Genomic DNA, 27,978 nt, shown 5'->3' with positions numbered 1-27,978 from the left:
CCATAAAACGATGATTTCAGATAGTGAGGGTCCTAGTGGTCCCAGGGGAATGCAGGGGGGTTGCTGTGAGAATGAACACAAGTGGCCATCAGATGTGATCACACCCTCTGTACCTTCCCCAGCCAGCACCTCCCTCCCACTCACTCACTCACACTCTTCTTATAGAGCTCCCCTCTCCATATCTCAGGTTACTTGTGTGCAGACCTGCAGCTATAGAAGACACATCCAGCCCCAGCTCTTGGATTGGGCAGCCTGTCTTGACATAGCAGAGTGTGCTGAGTGCTGCAGGACGTGTTTCAACAGATGGTTGGGGTTAGAGAGTGTCATCACGTTGGAGTGGGGATTAGAGCAAGGAGGCTGCATTGCTGGAGCTGTGTGGTCTTCTGCAAGTGAAGGGGAGACACCAGGAGAGCTTCTTCAGGTACAGTCCAACGTCTTCTAGTCACTTATTGCTGCAGGCTCCTGGAGACAGGATGCTGAAGGCTGAGTAAACGTGAGTGCAGCCTCTTCTCCCTGTTCCCAGGGTCTTCTGTTTGCTTAAGAGCCTCAGGGAAGGACCTATACATAGAGGTTCACTTTACCTGCTTCTTATTTTGTGCAGGCTCTGTCACTCAGGGGTTAAACAAGAACTTGTTTAATATCTCAGAAGTGCTGTTTGTAAATAGTTCTCCAGTATGAAGTTTATGAATCTGTTGTTTTGTTTCTTCTGGCAGGACTTTCTGTAACTTTTATAGCCTGAGTTCTGTAAATAAGGTGTAATAATGTAACTATTAGTGTAGCCTGTAAACCCAGACCTGTCTCTGTGCTGAGCGTGTGCTAGGCATTGCCAGGGTTTTGTATGGATGTAGTGAATCTGTTACTTTGTCACTTTTCCTGCTGCATCTCTAGAGGCATCCTAATCAATCTGGTGGAGTTTATTCACAAGGACGATTTTTTTTTTTTTTTTGTGTGACTTTCGGACAGGAAAAAAAAAAAGAAGTCAAGAATCACACGAAAATAGAACCCCTTGATCTGCATGTGGATACTCACGTGTTTTTATGAACGGTCTAAGTAATTTTTTTAAAAAGCGTGTCGTATGTTTGTGCGATTTTTTTTTCTGACGAATATCACCCATTCGGTGTGCGTTTAAAAAAAACAAACAGATTTTGCTTGCATCATGTGAGCGCAATCTGTCTTTTAACAAACTTAACCATAAGGACTATTAAAAAAAGGAGAGAACCGGGAAATTTACACGTTGATGCTTTTTTTTTACGTGTTTAAAAAAAAAAAAAAAACAGATACAAAACTAATGGAAATTGCGCAAAAAAAAAAATTGGACTAATTTTTCAGGACCAATAAAAAAAAAATTCCTTGTATGCATACAGTCTAGCAGTCCTATGTAAAACTACTCATTGTAATATTCTATTCAGCTAGGCAAAATGACAAATGCAGCCTTGCTCAATCTAGACAGATGTAGCAGAGCTGACGTGTTTGTGCATTGTGCTAATTAAGTTAATGTACAGCTTAACCTGCAGTTCTACGTGAAAGGCCACTTCCACATGAGCGCATATTAGCTCATGTTTTGCGGACTGTAATCCAGAGCTAATGTGAATCTGGTAAATTCAAATTGGTATTTGCCCAGTAGAAAATAAAATGTATGGGGTCAAATACTGATGCCATCCGGTTGCAATGACCTCTACAACATGGCTGTAATACGGATCCATACTACAGACGTGTTACAATACACTTGTCTGAAACTGGACAAACCCAGACGGCTCATTACATGAAAGTGAGTTGTGATAAATGACCAACTGGGTTGCGTCTATCTGTCTTTGTGTATTGATGAACTGGCCCTACTTAAGGCATTCTGCATCAGAGTTCATTTGCATGGTTACAATGTAAGACTTAAAATGACACTTGGGTAGAGAGGAAATAGTTGGCGCTACACATCATTAGTACATTGCAATGTCCCAGACCACAAATATCAGGCATGAGAGGCAGTCATTATGTGTTTATTTACTCTCCTGTAATGTGTAAATTGGGACTAACGAGGTCACAGATCTACTTCCTAATTTCATCCTAATCATTGGGTTACTCATATCCTACTTTATACTGTGTAGACGGATCTGCTTTGATGGCAGAGAATTGTATGCAGTGTAACATTTCTACCTGGTGTCTTTCATTTAAAGGCTAGTATTGTGTATGTTGGTTGGCTGATGACTGCTAAACAAGATCAACTTCTCTCTGGGGACACTGGGTACCAAATCCCCAAGGTTTCATTATTCAGAAATAACATTGTGTGAATAAATGGACTGTGACATCTTACCTAAGCCGTGCAGGTAATTCAGCTTTATTATTTATGCCCGTCACTGGATATACCTGCATGTGTTCCTGTTGGTGTGTCAGGGCTTGTTCTCTATGGCTTAGGGGCTACTTCTGATTGCAATGCAAAGGGAAGATGAGAATGTTATCGGAATTGAAGACAAAATCCCCTCACTGTGTTAGGCTGGGATAACGATACCTACATGTCAAATGCAGAATATTTCATTTTGCATGCTTAACTGCTAGTCTGAATTTACCCTAAGAGTATCTTCCGTACTTCTATTTTGGTCAAATTGCTCAAGAGTGAAGAAATTCCCCAGTGCCATGTCGTATTTTAAGCAGTGGGTCAAGTATATAAAACGTTAGCGTTGTACATTGCAATAAAGGATTGCTTAAAATGGCACGGTCTTACTGTACTTGCAGAATGTTCTGAAGGGATGAGTGGATACTAACTTCTAAGGCATCCCTTTAAGGATTTGTCACAACCACAGAAAACATACAGAATTGTGGACTTGGGTTTCACAGTTTTGAATATCATGCGCCATTTTTTTGGAATCTGTTAGACAAAGCTTCACAATGTTTGTAACCATAACATCGCAGACCTACAGTGTGTGCAAACGGTTTAGACAGGTGTGGAAAAAAATGCTGCAAAGTAGGAATTTTTTTTGAAAAAATTTCAGGCATCTGATCGGCTCCAAATGTATTCTGCCGTAGGAGAACAGCCCCAAATATACAGCCAATGGGATTAATTACTATCCTAAGCGTAAAGAACAGGTGGTACCAGAGGTGATGATATGGCCCCACATGATCTCAACATTATGCTGTCTGTCTGGGATTACATGGAGAGACAGAAGGATTTGAGCGAGCCCACATCCACAGAAGATCTGTGGTTAGTTCTCCAAGATGTTTGCAACAACCTCCCTGCTGAGTTCCTTCAGTGTACTTAGAAGAATTAATGCTATTTTGAAGGCAAAGGGCGGCCACACCAAGCATTGGTCTGATTTAGATTTCTCTTTTGTCCATTCCTCTGCATTTTGTAAATTGACAAAAACAAACTATTAACGCTTCTATTTTTGAAAGCATTTGCAGCATTTTTTCTACACCAGCTTAAAACATTTAATCAGTACTGTATTTCTAAATCTCCGAGATATATTGTACTTGGCCCTCAGTGCATAACGTGTTCCTATACTGACCTCTGTATTCCAATATTTAAATCCTTCTGTAAGATCTTGTATATTTAGGGTTTGAGCAGTTGGGTACAGATATACTGTATATCGAGAATATACACTATACTTTAATAAATCATGTACTTTAGGTATAGGGTGCTTTCACACAGGCCAGAATTAGCCTGCAGGACCAACCCAAATCCGCAGCTATGCCATTCCGCACCAAAATCTGCAGGTCTAAGGCTGCCTGTCCTCGGGCGTTGCGGTATCCCACGGCGGATCGGATACCGCCGCCTGAGAGCAGGAACCGGCAGGCGGAACTCCGCTGTCAGCCTATCTAACAGATAGGCTGACAGCGGAGAATCGCGGTAACTTCATAGCATGCTGCGATCTGCCGCCCGCGAGTGGAGAATCGCAATGATTCTCCGCTCTTGGACAAGGGGGAAGCGCTCTCCATAACAACACTATGGAGAGCTTTCCCTGCTTTCCCCACGACCGGATTATCGTCACGGGGAACGCAATTCAAACCTGTCCATGGACTGGCAGCCTTAATGCGGATTTTGATGCAGAATTGCAGGCAGGTTTTAAGCCATTTTTAATTCTGCATTAAAATCTTTCAGACGCAACATTACAAAAGCTCACATGCCTGCTGAGAAACTAAAGAACAGTAGTACAGAATACCTATATATCCCTCTTAAGTATTTCTGGTTTTGGAATGTTGTACATGAAAATGTGCCCAAAGGCTATTTAAATGATATGTTGTAAAAATGTATCCTATCTTACTCGATGAAGACAAACAAGGGAACCCCATAGCATCGCATGCTCACCACTCTTTGTAGAAGAGAGGGTTAATGAACATCTTGGGTTTCCCCCTGTTCCTTTGACCCATTGTGGAATGAGGACAACCTGATTGGTGTCCCCCTCCCCTTCCTTTGGCCCCATAGTATCCATACAGTGGGTATGCCCTTGGCAGAAAGTATGTGAAGAGTCTGAAGGCACATACTTTAAATGCTCCAATGATAGTTACTTGTCAATATAATACAAATTTAGCTGAAAAAATGGAAAAGCTGCATTTTGCGAACATTAGTATATAAAGTGACTGCCTGCTCATGATAAAAGCAATAGCTATCCTGCAGAAAGCCCATCTAAACAGTACATCTCATTCTACCCATACATATGCATGCTTCAAAATAGGAGTTCTTCCACTTGTTGCTGTTCTAGTCCATACCTATAGACCAGCTCATTCAGCCCATACCTATAGACCAGCTCATTCAAGGACGCTTGCCAACATGAATGATATTGATTGATATATAAAAGCATGTGATTTGCAGGCAAATAGTGAAACTCTCATTAAAACAATAGTGAACCAGATCATAGCGCATCATTGCTACTAAATCCCTGACCACAAGGAAATGTCACATCCCTATCCCTACCCACTGATTGAAATGAGTATGTGTTAAGTTAATTAGAAGCTTTGATCAGTTAATGAAGATCAGTCTTTTACTGTATATTAGCCATTCTCCAGTTTTCACATGGGTATGTAGTTGTGTTTTGGGTTGCTATAGTTGTTTTCATGTATAATGCGCACAGCCATCCATACCTGAGAGCTAGAATTACATTGTCAGCTATGCGCAGAGCATTGTCTGAAGGATTCTGGTATTTCAGTTTGTGATATCACATTATTAGCAGTTAAGTCTCTGTCAATCTTACTTAGAGAGAACATATTCCGTTTCAGATAGCATTCTGCAGTTTCAATGAGATTCATATAGAAGCAAAGACGGCAGAATTTAGATAAGGACATGAAGTTTCATCAGAAAGTTGATGTGCTTTGCATTTTGAAACTCTGTTATCTTGCACTTTTCTTGAGAAACAGGTGTATGACATGCTTGGTGAATGCTTGGGATGATTTTCATAGTTGGGGGGAAAACTGTTAAAGGCACTTCTTTATAGCCATCTGCATGTCATAAAGGGGGGTTCCCTGTTCGGAATCTCTATTTATTAGTGTGAGTGGTGAGCCATGTCATGCAACCATGTAGTAGAACCATTCATTTGTATTACCACAATCCTCCTGTAGTGGCCGCAGCAGGAGGAACGCCAGGCTACCCACAGTTATCCATGGTTACAGCTGCCAGACCCACGGAAATCAGCGACATGTTATAATTATATTTTTTAAAGAGGTTGACCATATGGGACAACCTCTTTAGCAGTGAATCGTTGACATGGCTTTTCGGATGACCAGTGAGGTTTTAAAGTTAAGTGAATGCAGGATCCTTACATCAAGGACTGATTTGGCAGCGTCCGCTATATTTTTAAGGATATGTATAATATTAGTACTGTGCAAAGGTTTTAGGCAGGTATGGAAAAAATGCTGCAAAGTAAGAATGCATCAGTTCTTCTAGGAATGCTTGTACGAGGTCAGGGATTTTGTAGGATTATAGTCGGATATATGATTAAGCAATTTTACCAAACAGGTGATAATGATCATCATTTTCATATGTAGGTTGAAACAGTCATTACCTGAAACAGAAACAGTTGTGTAGGAAGCTTAAAAGTGTGAAGAACAGCCAAGCGCTGCCTCAAAGGGTAGGGTGTGGAAGACCGTTTCATGTGACGGGTCATATACCATGGCAAGACGGAGCAGAGCAACACGACCAGTTATATTGAATCAGCAAGGTCTTTTCCAGGCAAAGATTTGAATGCAAATTGGGGTTTCAAGATGTGCTATTCAAGTGGTTTTGAAGAAGCACAAAGAAATGGGCGATGTGGGGGACCACAGATGCAGTGGTTGGACAATTAAAATTGGTTCAGCAGATGAAAGGCACATCATGTTTACTTCCCTCCAAAATCGGAAGATGTCCAACATTGGTATCTGCTCAAAACACTCAGAAACCAGTGGGAGCCAGGTTAACCCATCTACTGTTCAGAGAAGTCTTTCTAGAAGTGGTCTTCATGGAAGAATTTCAGCCAAAAAAAACGTACCTTCAACATGGAAATAAGGGCAAGTGACTCAACTATGCAGGAAAACATAGGAACTGGAAAAAAATGGCAGCAAGAGTCAAAATATGAAACATTTGGCTGTAACCGAAGGCAGTTCATTCACCAAGGGTTGGAGAGCAGGTAACAGTGAAGCATGGTGGAGATTCCTCGCAAGTTTGTGGCTGCATCTCAGCAAATGTAGTTAGGGATTTAGTCAGGATTAATGATGTCCTCAATGCTGAGAAATACAAGCAGATGCTTATCCATAACACAATACTATCAGGGAGGTATCTGGCTCCAAATTTATTCTGCAGAAGGACAACAATCCCAAATTTACAGCCAATGTCATTAACAACTAACTTCAGTATAAAGAACAAGAAGTCCTTTCGGTGATGATATAGTCCCCACAGAGCTCTGAGCTCAACATCTAACATCCAACACCCCCCCCCCCCCCCCCCGCATGGTGCTCAGACAAGTAATCAGTTACTCGAAAAGACTGATGCTCGCTCGAGCATCAGCCTTAAACGAGCATGCTCGCTCATCTCTAATCGGGTCCTATGTCTACCGTCAGCCTAACAAGCAAAGAGCACATTAACCCATATTCCCTTGTCCCCTTTTTCCAGTGGGTCCTTGCATCAGCTCAGGTTTGCTTGGTGATTATGCCAGGCGTGTGCTATAGAATAGTTGAGGTGCACATATTTTTGATATGTGGTGTTAAATAGGGCATTTCATTATTTTCGAAAAACCCAAGAGCTTTATCAATAGTATGAGAGGCATATTTTTAAGACCCAAGAGACACTGCACCTGGTTTGAAACCCCAGCATGGTTGCCAATTCCTCCATGACTGTCTAAAAGTGAGAGGCTCAGAAACTGTATCATGCAGTTTACATGGTTGTCATGCACATTATGGACTATACAAGTGTATCTCTAGCTTGTGTTGAATGACCCTAATATGCAAAGAGATAACATAATTGTCATTATTTTTATCTTTTTTTTGGTAACTGAATGTAAGATTAATGGTAGATTTTACTTAAGACCCATTTACACGGAAAGATAATCTTTCAAATGACTAAAAGATAAAAAAAGATTTTGCGATCTATTCGCATAAAGTGTTAATGACCATTAACACTTTATTAGCTTCATTTGCACTTAAAAGGGCCTTCAGAAGCTGTTTGCAGAGCCCAGTGTGTGATTAATCAAATGCCCAGCTGGGGTGTTCTGCTCGCAGTTGATGGCAAATTACATGTTGTCTGCCGCCTCCAATGGAGATAACAGCGTGCAGTCTATTGAGAGACACTTTAAGTTCACCTTAAAATCTTCTTTCAAACGAAAAGTGCAGCGTTTACATGTAAAAATTGCTCATTTTTGGTCATTTTAAACAAATTTTGAGCAATAAACGTTACGTGTAAATGGGCTTTTAATTACAAGGCACTTCTAACAGTGGTTGTTCAGGATAAGTTAGTGCAGATAGTTGAGTACCATTGAATACCTATTGTGCCTAGGGCTTATTTGTTTTCTGGCATTTTACAAAAATTCTGTGAGAATTTGAAACACATAGATTAGACAAAAATGAACTAATGTGTCTTCTGGTTTATGTGTAAACATCTGGCACTTCATTTTTGCTTCTTTCTCAATAAAATGGTTACAATTGGTGCAAACCAAGCATTCTATACACACGTCACAATTATATAGGTCTATGAACCGTGACTAGGATTATTGGACAGTAAAACTAAAGGCCCATTTACACGGGATGACTGTCGGACAAACCATCCTCAACCCTTGTCCCTGTATGTACTCTCTCCTGTTCTGCTGCACGGGAGCGAGTATCGCTGGCTCAATTACACAGCAGCCAGCAAGGGGCCGGGGTGGCTGGAGAAGATTTCACACTTTTCTCTCCCCAGCCCCTCTCCATTCACTTTAGCAGTGGCCGTTCCGTACTAAATGGCCCCGCTGTGTTAAGTGAATAGAGAGGGGCGGGGGAGAGCAAGGAGTGAAATGTCCTCCAGCCGCCCAGCCTCCCTGCTGAGCAAGCCAGTGATACTCTCTCCTGTGCAGCAGCACAGGAGCGAGTACACACAGGAACGAGTATCGGGCATTGTTTGCCTGACATTCATCTAGTGTAAATGGGCCTTTTAAAGTTCTGTATGTGGATCTTTGATCCAAGAAAAACTCACAATACTCTTCTTGGTGATGCAAATTATAAAGTCTTTTATTGTTTATCCTGTATATTTGTCTCCAGATTCAGTATTAGCAGAAATGTGGAATTGACATACATATTGGACATTTCGGTTTCACTAGACCTCTGTCAATGCTTCATATGTTCAATAGCTGGAGTGTCTTATGGGACGATTATCGCTCAAAATTCATTCAAACAAATTTGAGTGATAATCGAAACAGCATAAATGCACAAAAGCCGCTCACTCCTCGTTCACATGTTTTTTTTAACGCTGACTTTCAGTTTAATGCTTGTCGGAGAAGCCCCGATGAAATCAATGGTAGTGATTGGCAGCCTTTAGCACTGCACTTAAAATGCAGCGTTAAACGTAGAAAAAAAAAGCCAGTGTGAGTAGCCTTAGTGATCAGTATGAAGACTGTACGATTTAAGGTTTTTATTTAACACTAGCTGATATAACTGGCTTTACCCAAGTTAATTTGGTAGAGGTGCTTACCTGTTGTTCGCACGGAAAATTTTCTGAAGTCGTGGTTACTTCAGAGGAACCGAGGAATAAAATATGTATACACATAGAGGAGTGTTAGATTCTCCTCAGACTGCATGTACTGATGTCACTCTGCAGAAAGTGCCATCCCTCCCACTCTCCTCACTTTTCCACTTAAAGGTAACGTCCTTTTTTATTCAAATTTACTCACAGACAAAAGGTTGCAGCCCTTTCTTAGCCTTAAAGGCATGCTCCATCCCTACAGTCCATGGCCATTTCCATATGTACTTTACAGCCTTTCAGTATATGCACAGAGGTCAGTTAGATTCTCCTCAGTATATACACCTAGAGGTCAGTTAGATTCTCCTCAGTATATACACCTAGAGGTCAGTTAGATTCTCCTCAGTATATACACCTAGAGGAGATGTAGATTCTCCTCAGTATATACATATACTGAGGAGATGTAGATTCTCCTCAGTATATACATATACTGAGGAGATGTAGATTCTCCTCAGTATATACATATACTGAGGAGATGTAGATTCTCCTCAGTATATACATATACTGAGGAGATGTAGATTCTCCTCAGTATATACATATACTGAGGAGATGTAGATTCTCCTCAGTATATACATATACTGAGGAGATGTAGATTCTCCTCAGTATATACATATACTGAGGAGATGTAGATTCTCCTCAGTATATACATATACTGAGGAGATGTAGATTCTCCTCAGTATATACATATACTGAGGAGATGTAGATTCTCCTCAGTATATACATATACTGAGGAGATGTAGATTCTCCTCAGTATATACATATACTGAGGAGATGTAGATTCTCCTCAGTATATACATATACTGAGGAGATGTAGATTCTCCTCAGTATATACATATACTGAGGAGATGTAGATTCTCCTCAGTATATACATATACTGAGGAGATGTAGATTCTCCTCAGTATATACATATACTGAGGAGATGTAGATTCTCCTCAGTATATACATATACTGAGGAGATGTAGATTCTCCTCAGTATATACATATACTGAGGAGATGTAGATTCTCCTCAGTATATACATATACTGAGGAGATGTAGATTCTCCTCAGTGTATACATATACTGAGGTGAGGTAGATTCTCCTCAGTATATAAATAGAGGGGAGGTAGATTCTTCTCACTATACAAATCCTTTCCCTAGGCTTTAAGGCTTAAGAAAAGAACTCTCCGGTATCACAATTTTTCACGCTTAGAATTGAATACTGTAGTTGCAACCCCTTTTATTTTTCCTATTTAAGACCAAAAGAATGGTTGTGCCGAATTTCAAGTTTGAACGACATCAGGAAGTTAGAGAATTAGTGGCGAGTCAACCAGTGAGGGCTTTGTGTGTGTGTGTGTGTGTGTGTGTGTGTGTATATATATATTACTCCTCCACAACTATGTTTTTAGATAAAAAATTTCTTTATACAATGGGTAGTTTTCCAATGACACATTCCCTTTTAGCATTATAGATAGCTTCCCATACCCTTAGAGTTCAAGCTAAGGAGGTTTTCAGTCTACTGACATATAGACTAGATAAGCTTAAAAAAACTCTATCAGTGGAGCAACACCAATTCTGTGAACTGTGGATGTACCATGAAAGTCGGCTATCAAAACATCCCTGACTATCCCACTGGATATAGTAATGTCGGCTTTTATCTCTTTGGGATATTGCCACTTGATCTTTTTTGACATCCACATCTTTAGACAGATTTTTCTGTTACTTCTTAAAGTTGCATAAAGTTCTTACTAAAACCACAGCTAAATACATTAACGGTATATTCACACAAACCATTTTATTAATTTTGTTTTCTGACCAAACCGAATGGAAATGGAACCCCTTTTTTTCTATATGAACAATCACGTGGACTTCTGTGCGGAATGTCCTATTTTGGTGCCCTTTTTTTTTTTTTCATAAAAAAAATCACCAACTCGTGTCAATGGTATTGCATTTGCATGTGCAAGAATGATCTGTTTTTAACCAATATAACCATGGAAACCATATTTTTTAAAGAACAGTGTAGAGGCTATACATCTCTGTTTTTAAATGTATAGAAAAAACAGATGCAAAGCAGGTACAAAATACGTGTGAAAATCGCAAGAACGCATGAAAATCACAAGAAATATCTGCCCGACTTTTCAGAAACTGAGAAAAAAAATTGAGTGTAATACAGCCTAAAGGGGTTGTACCAAGATAGACCTCAGCAATCCCAAGAAAGGGAACCCTGTGTCCCCTTCATCTTCTCATCACTGTGTGGTCACTTCTCTCACATGCAGTGACATTAGAATGAATAGACCACTAGCCTTGCATGTGCCACCGCCGTTCCCTCCATTTCAAGGGGGTTGATTGAAATAACTCTATTTCCGTCAGCTCAATTGAAATGCCTGGCCATAGTTCCATTCAAGTCTCCTCATTTTGGAGAGGTGCAGTGAGGAGTACGGGAGTACTGGGACCACTATTCTCGGCATTGGTGGTGATCTCAGTGGTGAGACCCCCCCACCCCCATCATCAACGTTCAATATGACCACATTAACGAGATCTCCTCCAGAACCACCAATATAATATTGTATTCTAAAAAAACTAAATAAACAGCGCCCCCAGTGGTCATATTATAGCAAACACCCAAACTAATAAACTCAAAAATATGTAATCAAGTATATCAGATGTCTTCTCTCCGGGATTACAATATACTCTCTGACTGTTTCCAGCTTTGTTCTATAGCAGTGAAATCCTTTTCTTTTCAAGTAGCCGTATTCAGGAACGGTGCTCTCCACATGTTCTCCCTAATGTAGCCACCAAACACATAATCCAGTCTCGAAGGTCTGAAGAAAACAAAAGGACACTTATTTGAGATTTATTAAAGGAATTACAGTAAAGCTGTTGTGTGAACTTAAAAGAAATGGAGTAATTGTCCCCCCATGCAATAAATAAAGCAGTTAAATGGCGCTGCCTCTGGGGAAGTCCAGCTTAGAGTCAAAGAATAATTTACTGTTCCAGGTGCTGAACACTCAGGCGAAATATTTATGGTGGATTCGGCATTCCTTACATGTGCTTTTTCTGTTAACAGCAAGTGTGTAAAACAGTAATGACTAGTCTTAATGAAATGCATAGAGAAACGAGACTCTAAGACTCTGGCTGAACACGTGACTTTATTTTTATATCATTTTATCATTTTTTTATGCCTTATGTCATTTTGAAATAATTTAATGGTAATCTAGTAGCCACTCAGACTGGCAGTTGTGATTGATTGACAAGCCCAAGGGTAGACTTGCCCGGGAGGATAGAGTATAAGCTCACTGTAGCGTCTCCTGCTGCTCCTTTCTGTCTAGTTTCAGCTTCGTGGGTGGTTATTGTCCACAATACTTTCGGGTAGTAAGCTAAACCCTTGATCTCTGACCATTTTAAAGAAAGGAAGAATACTGCATTCACTACAGTATTAGAAAAACATGGCTGCCTTTTTTTTATAAATAACAGCATCACACCTATCCATGGGTTGTGTTTAGTCTAGCATTTGGCTCCATTAAAATGAATGGGGCTAAACTGCAATATCACACACAATCCATGGACAGGTGGAGTAGTGTTTTTGGAAGAAGGCCACCATGATTTTCTACTCCTGGACATCATTTTTAAATAAAGGGGCTTTCCCGTTTTGGATGAGTGATCCCATAACTCTAGTTTGTCATTACTTGTTGATTGGTGGGATTTCAAATGCAGGGAGGGACACCACCAATCATAATATCTAAGATCCCATTGGCATTTTTCCTGCACAGCACCTCAAGAGAATGGGACTGAGTGAGTCAAGAAGGTAGAGCTTTGATGGCTTTGACCAATGAGACTGACTAGTTATTGCACAGAAGTGAATAGGAGGTCAAATACCAAGCCAGTTAGTGATCAGCTTGTTGAGGAGGCTAAAGGGGTTCTCAAAAAGTGACTAAGAGCAAGGTCTAAAATTGCCAAAAACTTAGCAGTAATCACCCATTAAATGCCCCCCTTTCCAATCCAGTACAGCTGCCTTGATCCCTCTTCCAATTCCAGAAACTCTTGCAGCAGTCACATTACATTCATTATTCACATGGCCACTGCAGCCAATCACTGGCTTCAGCAGTCAGGTATCCATGAATGGCATGTGACTGCAGTGGTCATGTGAATGATGAGGAACACAGGACCGATTCAGGAGCTTCTGGGACCTGGGTCACTGTGCTGGATCTGGGGGTCATTTAACAAGTGAGTAATAGGGGGCTTTAGGTCCATTCCCTGGCATTGGGCACTTTGTGAAAGCTGTATAATTTAAAGGAGTTTTTGGGTAGCTGTGGTATGACTAGGGTGGACCCCCCCCCCCCCCCCAATAAATATTTATAAACAGCAACTTTGATTAAGATACACCAGCATAATTCAATAGTATCAGTTGTGTTATAAAACACAATTCTATATATAAAAATATTTACCTTATAGGCCGCCTGCACACGAGCAGGTCGGATCCGGCAGCGAGAATTCTCGCCGCGGGACCCGACCCGAGAGCCTGCAGGGACGAGCGCGTACTCACCCGCGCCTGGCGGCCCCGGCTCTTTCATGTGCCGGTTGCGGCGCAGCCGGCGAATGCGCAGACCGGAGCCGGCGGCCGAGTGAGTGCGAGCCCCGCACAAAAATAGGACATGTCGCGGTTTGTTTGCCGCGCGAGATTTTGCGCGGCCAAACCACAGCCGTCTGCATAGGAGTGCATATTGTAATGCACTCCTATGCAAACTTTCAGTGGCGGAAATCCCGCGGGAAATCCCGCGGCGGGATTTCCGCCCGTGTGCAGGCGGCCATAAGGAGCAAAATATATTTGTTACATCAGTTTAACAAATTGTGTAAAAACAAAGAGCGTTTGCATTTCTGTGAAGGAAGGAAATTATTGAAGTTATACTTCTGAAGATCTTAAGAAACTATATTATATAATCGAAGAAACTAAAGATTTTCTCGAACTCGGGCAGTATAAAAGACTATGGACGTGGATTAAAAAATCCAGCATACAGGGGGTCCGGAAAGTCTATTATTGACATTTTTTTACATTCTGTTAAGTTGTGGTCTCATGCAATTTAAAAAATAAAATAAATTTTTTTCCCCCATCATTCTGCACTCATGTATCCTAAACCAAGCCATGAGGCGAGAACTGCCTGTAAAGCTCAGAGACGGGATTGTTTAGAGATACAAATCTGGAGAAGGCTATAAAAAATTTCTGCTTCACTGAAAGTTCTCTGGTCTGATGAAACCAAAATTCAACTTTTTGGCCTCAATTCTAAGCATTATGTCCGGAGGTAACCAGGCACACTCTATCACTGGTATAATGCCATAATACACTGAAGAATGGTAGTGGTAGCATCATGCTGTGGGGGTGGCTGGGACAGGGAGACTGGTTGGGCTCGATAGAAAGCTGAATGCAGCAAAGTACAGAGATATTAATGAAAACCTGATCCAGAGCGCAAGGGACCTCAGACTCGGCAGAAGGTTCATCATCTTCCATCAAGACCATGACAAAAACAACACAGGAGGTGCTTAGGGACAACTCTGTTAATGCCCTTGAATGGTCAAGCCAGATCCCTGACTTGAACCCAATCGAATATCCCTGGAGAAACCTGAAAATGGCTGTCTACAGATAGCCCCCATCCAACCTGACAGAGCTGGAGAGGATAGGCAGAGAAGAATAGCAGAAAATCTGCAAATTAGGTGTGCAAACCTTGTGGCATCAGACCCAAGAACACTGAAATCACTGCCAAAGGTGCTTTAACTGAGTATGGAATACAGGGTTTAAGTATTTGTAACATTCGGTTTTCACCTTGTCATTGGGGTACTGAGTGCAGAACGACAGGGGAAAAAACTTTTTTTTTTTTTTTTTTAATTTGCACAAGGCTACAAAATAACAATGGACCCACTGTAAATGTTCAAACTCCTACATGTTTCGAGCAAGAGCTCTTACGTCTAAGAGCTCCAGCTTGAATCATGTAGGTGTTTGTACATTTTTGCCGGGTTTTTGTAATCCATGTTCTAACTGATATGCTAAAATAAAGAAGTATTTTATGCTGCCCAGGTTGCTGGAACAGGTCCTTCTTTTCTTCTATTCTTCTCAGCAGCGGCTCTCTTCTTTCATGCTTTTGGCGTGGTGGAGTAACAAGGCTGAGTGAGCTAACAATTTCTTCATTGCCTTCTATTCTAAAATCCAGCGCTGCCTGGATATGATATATTGTGTGTTTTACACTGGAAAGAAAGAACATCAAAGAAGGTGTTAAGAATAAAAATATCAGGCCTAGCTGACATTTACAACAAGGTATACTGACACCTCCATGTGGGAGGTATGTGTTTTCAAGTAAAATTGCGAAGTGTAACCTATAAACATGATTTAAATGTTTAGTTTGGCCGCGCTAACCAAAGACTGAGCGGGTCAAATTATAAACAGATTTATATAATTAAAACCCAGACACCTTTTTACAGCACAGTGCACTTGTTAATAAAAGCGTTTATCACTCAGACAGCCACTTTGAATCGTACATATGGATCTCTGGTGGGAAAGCGGTTCAAAATCTAATAAGTTGTAGTTTTACTGTATTTTCTAAACAATTACACAAATCATTATTTACTTAGTTTTTTATTTAACTTTTTCAGGTTACAAATAATCTTCTACAAAACTAAATATTTGCTACATTATTACCAAAAACATAGTACAACTCTACATGTTGGCACCAAAACTGGTAATATGTATATTTAGTTTCTCTAAACTCCCGTGTCATGCACCCCCTCTTCAGGACCCACTTTAGGTATAACTCAGTGCATTAGTTTTGCCTGTAGTGTTCCTAAAAGTATGTTTAACATGGCTCTCCAGTTTTAGGACAAAATTCAGAGGGGGGTTGGGGGTATATTACCTAGAATTGTATATTAGAGATGAGCGAGCACCCAAGTGCTCGGGTCCGCGTTATTCGAGTCGAGCTTTTCGTAAAATTTGAGAGCTTTACTCGAGTAACGAACCCCATTGACTACAATGGGGAACTCGAGCATTTTTGTATGTGGGACGCCGGGTGCCGAGCTTTTTTTTTTTTTTTTTCCCTTGGTTCACCTCTCTCTATGTTCGCTCAACTCTAATTATATATATATATATATATATATATATATATATATATATATATATATATATATATATATATATATATATATATATATATATATATATATATATATATATATATATATTTAGATATATATATATAATTATATATTGACGTAGTTTTGTTTAACTAATTAAAACCAGATGGTTTCCATATTCCATTTTTCTGATCGGTTTAGTTTCTGATTTCCAGTTGTCTGTACATGACTGTGCTTGCAGCCTGGACTGCAGACATATACTTTAAATCCGCTTTTAAAGAGACCCTTTACAGCAGCCTCACAGGCCATTCACACAATGGACAAGAGCTAACCCATTATGGCAGACTATTTTAAGTTTGCTCTGTGATATGTGCAGAGGTCAAGGGGGAGGAGGTGAGCTGTGACCATCACCTATTGTGCATGTTGGATCCTGTGTTATCTTTCATTGTAATCCTGCTTGTGATGATAATGAGATGACTGAAAAGATTGATTTCTCTACAGAACAGGAAGTATCTTAGTGGTTAGTGTGAAAAATGCAGGATTTTGTGATTTTTCTTTTTTCAAACCTAGACAGGGATATTGAAAATGTGAAAAAAAAAAAATCACCAAAAACATAAAATCTTGATTTATACAATCAGTCATTTTCTGAGGACACTTTCTCTTTAAGCCTCAAGAATGGCCATAAAGTTGTCAATTAGTAAACAAAGACCTGGATCTGCACAGTTTGTATTTATTGGGACTTATTTAAAAGCTTCTTATCATGTTCTTGAGATTACAGAATTTTGAGATGTTGCTTTTCTCCTAAATCAAATGTTTTGATTATTATGCTTTTAATTTGGAAAAGATATGCATCACGGGTTTCTAATTTTCTATTGTAGCAATGAATAAAAAAGTTGCAAATTTTTGTGCAAATATAGATTGTACCAAAATTTGTGACTTTTAAACACCAGAAAACTACTGTAAATGTTTGCTAAATTCCCTCCTAGTCTCTATATTAATAGATCCCATGTCTCCAGGGTCATTTGAGGACAGAGTAGCTGAAATGAGACCAGTAGTAATTTCTAAATATTATTTACTTCTTGTGTATTTTAGTTCTTTGTATGTAATGAAACAAACATTGTTCCTTGTCTGAGATAATGTTCATGAGGGATCATGTTGAGATGAGGAACTAATCTGCTTCCATCTTTCATAATGACGTATAGTCTGTAAAGTGCTGTTTCATTGCCAGGGATTTCTAATTGTACAATAGAATAATAGTCACCCTCAAAAATTACGGAATTGGAATCTGCTGAACAAAATGTAAATGCACTGCCTGAAACTTCTATATTTGCGCCTGTGATTTACTTTTCCTATATTTGTCTCCCTTTTGAAATCATCATTGCATAAATTATTTAAAGGGATATTCCAGTTTCTGCAAAAGTCTATTCATTGTGTAATTAAAGCTTACATAGTTTTCCAATATGACCTTTTTCTATATACAGAAGAAAACTGTACTGGGGATACAAATCTGTCCTAGTCATATGATGGAGAGACTACTGTATACAGCTTATTACAGTATAGGATAGGTAATAAGTCAAATTGGTGGGGGTCTCACCATTGACTCCTCCGCCCATCCCGAGAATGAGGGTACAGTTTTCCCTCTCCTCATCACTGCACCTCCCATAGTAAGAATGAGATTGCGTGGAGCACCGGTCACGCATGTGATGCATCATTCCATTCATTTTCAGTAGGACTGCTGGAGTTAGCCAAGCGCTTGTACTACTTGACTACTTGTCAGCCCCATTAAGGCTGCCTGTCCACGGGCAAGATGTCATAGCAAGATCTGCAGCGATACATCGCCCACGGAGCTCCATGACATGCTTTCCCTAGGATAACTATGGAAAGCGCTGCCCAATGTCTACAAGCGGAGAATCATAGCGATTTTTCCGCTCGTGTGATTAAAATCTGGGTTTGCCGCGATTCTCCACAGTGAGCCTGTCAATTAGATAGACTCATCACGGAGACCTTACAGTTCTCCCCCCTCCTCGATATTCCACCGCAGCCGTGGACAGGCAGCCTAGGATAACTGGAATAGTGGTCACTCTTGCACGGTGCCACTCCATTCAGTTTGATATCACTGCAGTTGGGTGCGGTAAGCCCACAGTGACGAGAAGAGAGGGACACAGACCCCATTTCTTGGTGGGGGTTCTTAGTGGAAAGATCACCACTAGAGATGAGCGAGCGTGCTTGGATAACTCAGTTACTCGAGCGAGCCTCGCTCTTCTCAAGTAACTGCATTCTTGTTCGAGTGTGCTCGGGAGGGCGGCGGGGGATAGCGGGAGAGCACGCCCGGACAAGAATGCAGTTACTCGGGAAGAGCGAGGCTTGCTTGACTTATCCAAGCGTGTTCGCTCATCTCTAATCACCACCAATCAGACTTTTATCCATACAGGTGATGTCTATTGTGGTATAACCCCTTTAATAAAAATTGTATAATTCTACAAAAATTAGCTTTATTTACTGAAAACTAAACCAAGCCTTCAGTTGTGATAATGTGTTATATTACATTTTCTTACATATCTGTATTTCATGACTTTAGGAAAGAAAAACTTGGAATTATCGTTTCTGGAAGTCACGATGGTCTTCGTAAAAAAGTCATTCCCTGGTCATAGATATCTTTAACCCTGTAAGTGATTTATTAATTTTCAGAATTATCAATGTTTACTAATCCTTACACATATACACAGGAAGCCAAATACGCACAACCTGGTAGACTGCAGGGCAGGCTCAATCACCATATACCCCTGCAATATGGAGGAGCTAAATGTTGATGTGCAGATTAATGAGCAGCCACTCAACTCTACCCAAGATTGGGAGGGAGGGGTGACTGCTGACAGACAGTCTGCATATTATGAACTGATACCAAGGATGCCAGCGATTGAGAAGTGCGGCACACCATACAGAAATGCAACCCCTACAGGCAAAGCAATGAATTGCCCTGTGTCACCACAGTGTGCCACACTAGCATGACATCCCAGACTCGCCCAGCATCTATAGCGCATGGCATGCAAAAAAGACACTGATAAATGCAGGTGTTGTTCTGCATTTTGGCCTCTTTTTTTCTGTGCGTTATGTCTATGTACATTTTTTTTTTCTCACCTCTGAATGTAATTTAGTTATTAGTGAGATAGCGTAAGCTCTGACAGGCGCGGCTCATCAGCTTACGTGTTTTGGCCAAAATATAACTTGGCCTTAAGGCTAGGTCCCCCACTGTCGTTAATTGACAAAGATCAAGATTTGCAGTTAGAGATTGACCTCTAACTCAGAATTCCCTTTTTAGGATGTATTCAGAAAGGTAATTTTTTTTTTAAATGTCTGCAAGTGTTATCTGATTGCAAGATGGACAGAACTTTCATTTGAAAATAACCTATCCATTGCAATGGGTTAATACACACGAGCAATTTATCTCTGAGCTATAGCTCAAGATGATGAAAAAAAGCACACAGCATGACCTACCTTTGAGTCGTTTTTCAAGAACTGCTCATTGTTTGCAATGACACTAAAAGAAAAATGTGAGTGTGACGTGTTTTTTTTGGTTTTTTTTTTTTTTTTTTTTTTTTAACGCTGAGGGTGGTTTACACGAGTGATGAAATCAAGCGACTTTTCATGTAATGCGAGAATCAGTAAAAAACAGATTTATGAAAGCAATGATGTTCAATGGCTTCCTTTCCATTAGCAATATTTTCATTGATGGGATGTTGTAAGAACAAAAAATCGCAGCATGTGCTATTCTGATTTATTTATTTTTATCTCCCATATTTCTCTATAGAGTCTACTTTTTATCGCATCACAATGCACAAACTTGCGTTGTCATGCGATTTTAAGTCCTATGGACTTTTGTATAATAAAAAATTGCGCAAGTTTATCACGGATGGCAGTAATGCACGATTGTTCTAAAAAATGCATAGCGAAGCTCAAAAATCGCAAGAGCAAAGACGCAATTTTGACGCCATTTTCTCATGACAAAATCTCAAGACCTCATCTGGAACTACCCGAACTGCCATGTGAGTTCTATTTATCTTCTGCTAGTTTTGAGCTCAGGTTCTCTTCACCTTGGGAACCATCTGATACATGACATTGCTCCACATACTTTGGGGGAGGTATGATTCAGAGGTCATCATCCAGGATGATGGTCCACTTTAGACACTTTTTCTAGCATGGTTCTTCTAAACTAGATGACTCCGTTAAGTGTATTTACTGAACAGTTATAACCAATTATGATTTTGACGGCTAATGAAAAGATCTTAATTACTTTTCTTGACCATCTACATTTTTAAATCAACTTTATAAAACATACACTGTAAAACACCTAACGAAAAAGTAGAGGTATAGATGTACATCTCTTACAATTAACCCCCCCCCCCCCCCTTCCCTCTACCCCAAAGATCTTCATAATTTATTTTCTGTTCTAAAAATAAAGGGGTCAAAATGTACTTGTCAGGATCACTCAATATCTTTGCAGGCAGAAAGACACAAGGAGAGACCCCATTCAAAATGTATGTGTGACATACAATAGACTAGCTCTACGGAGAATTCCTCTTATCGTTTATTTATGAAGGGAAACGTACATGACTTATATAGTGGAAAGGCGATAGCCAAGGAGGTAGTAACAGGAAGACAGAATGATGGATCTGCAGAGAGTGACCTACACCTTGAATTCCATTGGCATGCTTGCATAGAGCAAGAACTAAAGGTCAATCGGTAGAAATGAAGAAGTCAATAGACAAATGGTAGAAGCATTGATAATGAGGTCTGTACAAGATAAGACACATTGCTCTTGGTTTTGTCAAGGGAGAAAAGGAGGAAGCTCAAATGATAACGGAATGGGAACTGGTCGTGCTAACTCATGTGATCAGTGCTGAAATGAACGGTGAGCTATAAGTGTTCTATCAGCACATTTCAATCTACCATTTCTGGTTATTGTACTGTACATTTATTTGCCATTACAAGGTGCTAAAATGTGCAGTTGTCTCGACTCCTGTTCATGGTAAGCCCCCATTCCCACCCCACTTTTTGCATTGAAGGCAATGGCAAACCACCCCCAAAAACAGTGTGCCAAGAAATGTCACGATGTGACATCATCCTAGGAGTCATCCTATGAGTCCGTCATTACTCAGTGCTTGCACCAGGGGACTTTACCTTTACTAACAAACTATGGTGAGTGTAGGAATAGTCAGCCATAGTCATCCCAGCAGTACAAGGACCAGGCACTGAAGAAGAAAATCAAGCAAGCAAAGGGGCCAGGGACTGTATTCGCTTATACAGGGAATGAATAATTCTTTGAACAGGCCACTGATGCATTTGCCTGTCTAAAGAAGCTTCACGAGTGCAAACGAGTTAGAAGTGACATGACTCACTCGTTTAAGTGTGAATTGGCTGGTCTAAAAGGACACTAATCCTTACCTCCTCTGACATCTGCCATCGGTGGTGAGTTGGGAGGTTCCAAAACACACTGGACAATCGTCCAGTCCCACCAAAATCAGTGGGTTCAGCTGGTTTGTATTTAATGTACCCGACATTTGATCACTCAGTGAATGGAGGTAGAGTGGGCCATAGTTCTCTTCTGGCTGCTTGCCTCTATTCACGGTGAACAGGCAATTGTTCATAGATGAACGGCTATGTGTCTACACGGGCTGATCGCCTTTTGATTTTTATGCCCACAGAACCTGAACAGCAAGTGATGAAGTGGACAAATTATTATTTGCCTTTTAGTCGCTGGCAGTGGTTACACTGAGCAATTATCGTTCAAGTTGGCACAATCAGAAGAATAATTGCTCCTTGTAAAAGGACCCTAAGATTGCAATGGATAACTACTTTAGTTAACTTAGTTTATAGAGGTCAAAGGTCCATAGAGGTTCTTTTTAAGGCCTAATGTCCACAGGCGGATTTTATTTGCGGAATCTGCGCGGATTTGAGCCGCGGAAATTTGCACGGATCGGCGCCCAATAGACATGAATGGAGCTTCCGCAATTCCTTTTAGGTGGGCGGATTTGATTTTAGGGTAGTTATTTACTATCCACGCGGATCTAAAATCGCAGCATGCTCCATTTTTATCACAGATTCCGTGCAGATCTTGCTCCATTGAAGTCTATGGGAGTCGCAGAAATGCAGCGATCCGCAAATACATTTAAATGCATTTGCGGATCGCATGCACGGATTTGAAGCCTGGTGGGTGGGGAAAAAGGGTTTTCTCAGAAACATCATTTTGTTATACCAAGATCTTCAACATGGGGAAACTCGTGTCCCTTATGGAGGACTTTCCTGCCATTTGGGACACTGGCTGCGAGGATTATGCAAACAAGGCAAAGAAGGATCCCATCTGGGAGGAGCTGGGGCACAGCTATTATGGTTCCAAATGGACCAGTGGCAGCATTACAGAGAAAGCCACCATGTGGATGTCCTTTTTTACATGGAGTGCAGGATTGCATGTCTGAGGGTGCATGATTGTGTGTGCAGGGCTGAAAAATGACCCTTTCGAGGGCGCTCCTGCGCGATAGGGTGCACCCAAAAAGCGCCTTTTCTTTGACTTGGGCTCCCTGTCTTCTTCCTCCACATCAGAGAGCTCATCATAATCGAAAAAAAGGTCATAAATCAGCCATGACAGCACAAAATTCGGATTTGCTCCAGCAAATGCCGTCTTGCTCTCAGCAATGGTAAACAAAATGGCTTCTACGGGTTGGCTAATGGGCTGGAAAGGGTTTGGATACTTTTCCCATTTAATTTCCGTGCGGAATCCGCAATTCGCATCCGCGTACACCAGTGCGGAAAAAACACAGATTCCGCGGCCACCTGCAATTATCATTTTTAACACGATCCGCAGTGCACCCGCAGCGGTTCTAAAGCTTAGGTCCACTGTGGGTGCACTGCGGATGCACTGCGTGCTGTGGACATTAGGCCTAAAGCTACTGCAAATCGGTCCATTCTTTTTTTTTTTTTTTTTTTTACTATAATACTTTCTAATTAACTTGTTTCCATGAACAAAAGACTAATTTGATAAACTATGAACACTAATTCACAAATGCAAATTTCAGTTAGTCAACTATGAAAAATTCACCAAATTAGAGCATTTCTTTGGATTATTTCCCCTTTCTTTGGTTCCATAGATGCAATGATATTCATAAAAAGGGCTCATTACTACTCAGGTTATATGAGACTTGTAAGACTTCATCAATGGACTGCTTTAATTAGGTTTCTTTTACCGGCACTGGCCTCGTCCATAGGCCACACATGCTGTATTATATGTGGCTAGGTTCTGTTGGTATGACAGAATCCATCATTTAACTGTCTGGGTGTATACACCCTCTACCAAGTGTAAAAGGACTGTACAAGGCAATAAAGATCTACTGGGAGACAAAATGGCTTTCATAATGAACGGTGTTATGTCTGTCTGTGATGTTATGAATAACTTTTCTTGTTCGAGCTTTCCAAGAATGTTAGTGGAGTCAGACTGCGTTGTTCTTCAAACAGATTTGCGAATGTTCAGGTCTAAATACTACTGTTAAATGAGGATAAATTACGGCTTTTTAAAAATATACTGTAAGAAACAAAAATGTCCTGTTAAGTTAACATGAGTCATGGGAACTTTTCTCCTTGGCCATATTCCAATATATTCCCAATACACCTAGGTCTGCCAAGATCAAGAAATGGATGAAAAGTTGGTTGTGGGAAATATGATTTGGGATGCCCTTATTCATGCACTGTGTTTTTTGGATCACTTTGATTTTATGACTTGTTCTAGTCCATTATAATGGAGGATATTAATGGGAGAAGAAATCCGTTTGGTCAATGTCTTGCTATGCTATTGGTGGACTTTTGTTTCTCATTGCTTTTTCCTTTTTAGAAAGCTCATAGTTCTCATATATATTCTAACTTGGCAGTTTTTAATGTTTCACACAGCCATAATATGGCCACAACTCCCAGACCCACCAAGTTTACTGAATCAAACCGTAGAACTCTTCGAAAAGCCATCCGTTTTGTTTTTTATACCAATGAAGGTCAGTAAAAAAAAAAAGTACTAATTGGGTGTTTTTGAGGCCCATCATACCTTATATGTAGAAACTGAAATAGCAATGCATTTGAGAGCTGTACTCCTGCCACAGCCACTCTTGCACTAATAGTTCTTAATGTGCTCTACCTACCTGTTAATATAAGGGAGATAGCCTCTTCTCACAAACCCTCCACTCTGCCTATATTCTTCACTTATCGGTGTTCAGAGCTGGAGAACACAGATTAATTGCCCTGGGACTTCTACCACCTTATATCGTTCCCAATCCAGTTCCTTCAAGCCCTTTCCAGAGACCTCCAACAGCAAGACATAGAGGTTGAAATTGCTATATATGAATCTTAAATGTCCCATCTAGCCACACGGCTGGCTAAGAGAAATCCAGCATTTATTGCTATAAGACTCAATGCTCAGTGCTTACTTCCCCTAACAGTACATTTTAGAAGTAAAGGGCCAACCAAAAAACTTCTACAATGTCAGAATGTCATTGCTGTTCCTTTATGGCTTTTCCCAAAGGTTGTAGCGAAATAATGACTTTTTGGTCCATATGAGTGAGTCTCTCTCAAGCCTTGACAAAAGTTTCAACTCATAAACATTGCTACTTTTGTATGACGTTTGGGACAATAATAAAGGAACCGCAATGACATGGTGATATTGTAGAAGTATTTTTGTTGGACCTTATTACTAGGGTGGATCGACCAGTCTAATGTTCTGGTGCATTCTTGTGGTGAGCGGATAAGGGACATCTGATGTAGTCTATACAACTTTTTTATGGGTAAAAATGTCCATACACTTTTTTAATAGCTGTCAAATTCTGCCAACAGCTATTTTCCTGACAGTCCCTCCCCATACGTGATTGCTCAGACCAGCCAAGCATTGATGTGTTTTCCATGGGAGGACTGAAATACACAGCCAGGATCTTCTTATTTTTGGGTAGAAGAAAAGAGCTGGCCATTGAAATTCAATATGCTCTGTGTCTTTCCTTAACATTGTCTGTTGGGGGCAAGTTAGAAGGCAACCATACACAAGATGGCCAGTTCCACCAAGATCATCAGGTTTTGATGACTTTTCCATAATGTGTGTGTGTGTGTGTGTGTGTGGGGGGGGGGGGCTTAAGTTTTGATGCCTCTATATTCACTAGATCAGCTGATTCTTTCACATTGCCCAACGATTACACAGCATATGTCTTTACCTAGCCTAAAGGGATATTCCCAAGATTGACTATCCACAGGATAGGTGATAAGTCTGATCGCTGCGTGTCTTACCACTAAGACCCCCACCTAACCAGAAAATGGGGGTGCTGTGCCCCCTTCTCCTTACTGTGTACTCATTGAACCCCTGAAGAGATCTGCAGATTGAATAGAGAGGCAAAAGTGTCCAGCTATCTCCAGCAGTTCTATTGAAGCTGAATAAAGTGGCACTACACATGCTCGACTGACCCCCATTCAATGTTGGTGTCAGAGAGTGCAGTGAGCCCACAGTAAGGAAGAATGGGTGACCCAGGACCCTCATTCTTGGGATTGGTGGGTGTCTCACTGGTGAGTCCCCCATGAACACTATCACCTCTTCTGTGGACAAGTCAACCTTGGGAATAATCTTTTAACTGCATTAGCTGGTGTCACTAGGAATCGGGCAGCTGCAATATTTTTTGCCCAGAGATCTCCTCCAATCTTGATCTGGACTGGTTAAGTGTTGTCAACCCAGCAAATTTTTTGGCCATACCTTGTTTGTCTGTGCATCAGTTCCAAAAATATTACCTGAAAGAACAACCATTGAATACCTGACATGCCTTTTCAATGCAATAATAATGTCCTAGAATTTATATTGTACCTTTCACCAAGTGGACAAAGAAATCGGAAAGTATAAAAAGTCATTGAAATAAACTGACGTGTTTACACTAGGTCATCCTAAGAAATACATAATAAGGTGGTTGACCCGATTTAGCTACAACACGGTGACAAAGGGATATTCTGTATCTAAGTTTAAACATGTTTCTTTTTGTCCCATGAAGATGTATATTTTAATCGTGGCTTTAATGTTCTCACTTCTCTGCTACCGTCGGAGTTATTTGTTGCCACATGTTTCGGGATCTTGGCGGTGTCTTAGGTTAAGCTGCACATGGGCTTTGATAACAGTTGTTAAATCTAAGCATTTTCTTTTCATCAAAATGACAAGTTGGTTTTGTGTTGGTGACTCAGCTGAATAGTCTGTGCTCTCAGTTAGAATATCTTCCATTCATTGACTTGTTACATAGCGTACTGCAGTCCTCTAATTAGGAAGCAATTAGCAATTGTGCAACAACCCAAAGCCATTTAAGGGCATAAGTATAGCGGCGCTGAACTTTATTTGCATGGGGTAAAGCACTGTATATAGAATACAACATGGAGACAGACAGCTGTGATGGATTACTAAACCTCATATTGAAAAAAAGTACAAATTCCATGTTCTGTCTCTGGTTTAGAGTGTTAGTATGCCATTAGAGGCATTTCGGCTTAGGCTGTCAGTTTGTCAGACCATAGTAAGATGTTCTTCATAGACCACATAAGAGAACAGCAAAGTAATGCAGCCCAACTTTTAGGCGGGAATAGAATTTTTATTTGAATTTTTTTCCACATTTGTCACAATTCCACATTAGTAACTTCTTTTTTTTTTTTTGACTGGTAGTGAAGTTTATTCTAAAGCTTATAGTTTGGCCAATGAATTACTAGCCAATTAGATGTCTATAAAAGGGTGGGATTTTTTCCTAAGTATTTGTATTTGATTGCTTGTCCGACCGTACCTTTATCAATGTGCCAGTGTCCTATTCAGTGCAATTGTTGTTCTCAATCAGAGAGGAGGAGTTACGGAGTAGTAGACTGGATTGAACCAGTACCCAGTGAGATGGGTCTATTTGGACTGAGAAATGATACCAGAATAAGAAATTACTAAGTATGGAGAACCATACAGGACTATTGGCCAGAACTGTTAAAGCCAGGCCTGTCAGGTGAAGCACCCACACCAAAAAGGGTGACTCCACTACAGGAGAGACACCAATCCAAGAATAATTATCCCCCTCTACTCTTCCTTAGTCAGACCTCATCTGGAATACTGTGTCCAGTTCTGGGCACCTCACTTTAAAAAAGACATAGACAAACTGGAGCAAGTTCAGAGAGGAGTTACCAAGATGGTGAGCGGTCTGCAAATCATGTCCTATGAGGAATGGTTAAAGGATCTGGGAATGTTTAGCTTGCAAAACAGACGGCTGAGAGGAGACTTAATAGCTGTCTACAAATATCTGACAGGTTATCACAGTGCAGAGGGATCAGCCCTATTGTTTTCACAAGGAAAGACTAGAAGCAATGGGATGAAACTGAAAGGGAGGAAACACAGATTAGATATTAGACAGTGAGGGTGATGAATGAGTGGAACAGGTTACCATGGGAGGTGGTGAATTGTCCTTCAATGGAAGTGTTCAAACAAAGGCTGGACAAATATCTGTGTGTGATGATTTAGTAAATCCTGCACTGAGCAGGAGGTCCCTTCCAGCTCTATCATTCTATGATTCTATGAACTGGTGACCACTACACTAAACCCCTGAGTCTCATTAACTAGAAGTACTAACTTGACTAAAGCCCTAACAACATACAGGAGTAGCAGACAACTTGATACAAATGGCCAACGTTTTAACAATGTAACTGTTGCCCTTAGT

The 27,978-nt window shown here is 40.6% G+C and overlaps 1 protein-coding gene across 3 annotated transcripts in view; it reads left to right on the top strand.

Annotated features, from left to right (window-relative positions):
- Positions 1–204: 204 nt before the first annotated feature.
- Positions 205–27,978, top strand: part of SULF1 (sulfatase 1) — a 126,204-nt gene continuing 98,430 nt past the window's right edge. For 2 of the 3 annotated variants that reach the window (XM_066578555.1, XM_066578557.1), the window contains exons 1-2: positions 205–421; positions 18,828–18,914. The gene's annotated coding sequence lies outside the window, so the exon portion shown is untranslated. The remainder of the gene's footprint in view (positions 422–18,827; positions 18,915–27,978) is intronic. The other variant, XM_066578556.1, reaches the window with a different exon arrangement.

This window comes from Eleutherodactylus coqui, chromosome 9, assembly GCF_035609145.1.
Source record: "Eleutherodactylus coqui strain aEleCoq1 chromosome 9, aEleCoq1.hap1, whole genome shotgun sequence".
Classification (NCBI taxonomy): domain Eukaryota; kingdom Metazoa; phylum Chordata; class Amphibia; order Anura; family Eleutherodactylidae; genus Eleutherodactylus; species Eleutherodactylus coqui.
This window is presented reverse-complemented; position numbering and strand designations above follow the sequence as displayed.